We start from the raw sequence: 3,946 nt of genomic DNA on the forward strand, positions 1-3,946 counted from the left end.
GGTCAGAACCTACTCTATAGCACTTAACAACAACAATAATGATGTTAATGTGGCGGGATGCAATTGGCAAGATCAGGCTGTATCTTGAGTCAATCTCTTTTGAGATATAAATGAGATTAAATAAGCAAGCAGAGCTCAGAGGGACCTACTACTGCCCCTAAAGGAGAGCTAGAAGTGGAGTATGCCGTTTAGACTTGGGGTCTCTGCACTTTAATGCTCCTAGATCCAGAAGAAGATTGATCAATGCCAAGACACATAGAGATCTGCAAGGAAAGTTAGACCAGCAGATGCTGTAAGGAGGCAAGGACTTTCCACTCAAATAGAGATCATGGTCACTCTGAATTTGGACTTCTAATCACCTAACCTATGAGAGAATAAATATTTCTTTGTTAAAGCCTTTCATTTGTGGTATTTCTGTTAAAGCAGTACCACAGAACTAAGACATACTATCAAATTTGCAACACTAAAAATTGATTGATCTTCATGAATTTGAATTCTGTGCTGGAGTCTTAGGTATGACACCAAAAGCACAATTAACAAGCGAAAAATAGATAAGGAGATTAGATCAATTAGACTTCATAAAAATGAAAAAGAAATTTGTGGGTCGGATGACATCATTAAGAAAGCAAAAAGACAACCTACAGAATGGGAGAAAATGGTTACCGCTCATATAGGATAAGCACTGGACTGCTAACCAGAAGTTCAAAGCCATTAGCCACTCCTTGGAAACCCTATACAGGGTCAGTATGAATTGAAATGACTCAAGGGCACTTAACAACAACATCCAGAATACATAAAGAAGTCTTACAACTCAAAAACAGAAAGACAAACACTCGTAATCCAATTGAAAAATGGGCAAAGGACTTGAATAGACATTCCTCCAAAGAAGACATATAAGTAGCTAACAAGCACATGAAAAGATGTTCAACATCTTTAATTATTAGGGAAATGCAAATAAAAACCACAATGAAGGACCACTTCAGGTCTACTAGGATGACTATGGAGTTCTGAGGTGGCACTGTGGAATAAAGCACTGGACTGCAAATCAGTTTGAACCACAAGGTCAGCAGTTCAAACTCACCAGCTGCTCCTTGGAAACCCTATACAGGGTTGTTATGAGTCAGAACTGAATCAGAACAACAGAATGACTACAATAATTTCAAAAGAAAACAAACCAAATCAGAAAATAATCAACATGTACAAGAGTATAGAGGAAATTAGAACCTGTGCACATTGTTGGTGATGTAAAATGATGCAGATGATGTGAAAAAAAGTTTGACCATTCCTCAAAAAGATAGAATTATCAGGTGACCCAGCAGTTCCATTCCTTGTTACATGCACAATAGACTTAAAAACGGGTACTTAACAATGTATATTATTTAATGCATGTTTAAAACAGCATTATTCACAACAGCTGAAAGGTGAAAACTAGCCAAAAACCAATTAAAGGAAGAAAGGATAAACAGATTGTGGTATATATAAGTGTGTGCTGTAGGATAAGATATTGGTCTGCAAGATCTGTTTGAACTGCAAAATCAGTAGTTCACACTCACCAGCGGCTCCTTGGAAACTCTAAGCAGGGTTGCTGTGAGTCAGAACTGACTTGATGGCATTTAGCAGCAACAACATATACAACTGAACAGTGTTCTGTCATAAAAAGGAACAGAGGGAGGATCCATGCTGCAATGTGGAAGAATCTTGAAAACATTATACCACATGATAGAAGCCAGACATAAGCCATCACATTATTATACGATTCTATTTATATGAAATATCTAGAATATAGAAGTCCATAGAGACAGAAAACAGGTTATTGGTTGCCAGGAAAAAGGGGGAAGAGAAAAATGGCAGAAATTATGTTCATAGGCTTATAGGTTTATACTATGGAGTGATGGAGATAGTTTTAAACTAGATCAAGGTAATGGTTGTACAACATTGTGAATATACTAAATGCCACTGGGTTAGTCACTTTTAAATGGTTAATTTTATTTTATGTAAGCTTCAACTCAATAAATTACTTTTTAAAGAAATTGATAGCATTGAGGATGTTCAAAGGGGGGTCCATCAATGAACTGCTATGTATCTAAATATTTTAGGGTTTTAAGAAAACATAATTGTTGTTAAGTGCCGTCAAGTCAGTTGAACATAGTGATGGTGGTGGTGGTGGTGTGCCGTGGAGTCGGTTCCAACTCATAGTGACCCTGCATAGGGTTTACAAGGCTGTAAATCTTTACAAGAGCAGAAAGTCGCATCTTTCTCCTACGAATGACTGGTAGTTTTGAACTGCTGACTTTGTGGTTCACAGCCCATCTCATAACCACTATACTACCAGAGCGCCTTGTTGAACATAGTAGTCACACCATATTTCTTAATAAAGCCATAAGATAATCAATAAATCAATTCATTATATTATGTTTGAAAAAAAATAGTCTGTTGTAAAGAACACGGTGAAGACTCCACATAAATTTTTTAAGCAACAGGACAGGATTGTTGCCAATGATATCACTGTTTTGAGTAAAACCATTACCAAGTGAAACTGAAAAAAATTAAAGCTATCCATAAATTTGCCAAGATAGCATGTAATACTATGACATATTGGCAAGTTTTTCCAAAGTATGTGACTTGTTTATTTTATTTTTTGGCAATTCCCGTCCCTGTCTCTACTGCATGATGTTCTTTCTTCAAATTAAAACTAGCTGAAAGCTATTTAAAGCAAAACAAGTGACAGCATTTATCTCAGTTCTACAGCTCATTCAGCTGAGAAAATAAAGTTGAACATTTTATAATTAATTTTGTTACTGTTAAATTACAATGAAGACTGTTGTGAGTTTGTTTATAATTTCAAAATTTTATTTATATTGGCAGAATATTTTCTCTTTTATTATGTGTTTTAAAGTTTCAAGGTTTATTTACATGAAAATATTATGTTGTTAAAATGAAACTGCTGTTTGATAATTAATAAAACGTGGCCTGTATATGTGTACATTAGAATTTCTGGGTGGCACAAACAGTTAAGCGCCCAGCTACGCAACAATAAGTTGTCAGTTTGAATCCATCCAGAAAGACTGCAAAAGAAAGTTCTGATGCTCTGCTTCTAAAGGGTTACAGTCAATGAAAAACCTATGAAGAATAATCCTACTCTGAAACACATGGTGTCACCATGTGTTGGAATGGATTCAACACCATGCATTGAAATGCAATCAATACCTTGTTTTGGAGTGGGGTCAAAAGCAACTGATTTTTTGATGTGCATATCAACCAGGCTGTAATCTATTAAACAAAAACTATTTCAGGTGTTTAATAGGAATTTAATACAAGGATTTGGTTATATAGGCAATGAAATAGTGAGAAACCACAAAGGGGAATTGGAGGCTCCCCAGAGGTTAGCAATAGTAGAAAAATACGATTTCTCTTCCCTAGAGGTACAAATAGAGATGCCCAAGAGCCAGGATCGCTGGTTGAATCATTGTGAGCGTGTCCAAGGGGGAACTGGGGCCACAGAAGAAATAAAAGTTCAACTTGAAATTCTATCCAAGGCACAGAGAGGAGAAATACTTCTCCTCCCCTCCCACATTCCAATTTCACACCAGTACAACTTTGTAAGGAGTCCTGGTGTTATGCTGTAGACTAAGCACTAGATCACACGGTCAGTTTGAACAACAAGGTTAGTGCTTCAAACTCACCACTGCTCCTCGGAAGCCCTATGCAGAGTAGCAATGAGTCAGAAATGACCTGGTGACACTTAGCATCAACAACAATAGCATTCATAAGGGAAACCCTGACGCAAGTTTATGGAGACCCAGCTGACACTGGAGTGTAGAAACAAAGACTTCAGGAGTCGACCACTCTGCAACATTGAGACAAGTAAGGGGAAAGAGTGAGAAATGGATCTGAGGCCATACACAGAGATCAGACTAATTAGCATGAGATGGCTACTATATTATAT

This window comes from Chrysochloris asiatica, unplaced genomic scaffold (assembly GCF_000296735.1).
Source record: "Chrysochloris asiatica unplaced genomic scaffold, ChrAsi1.0 scaffold00026, whole genome shotgun sequence".
NCBI lineage: Eukaryota > Metazoa > Chordata > Mammalia > Afrosoricida > Chrysochloridae > Chrysochloris > Chrysochloris asiatica.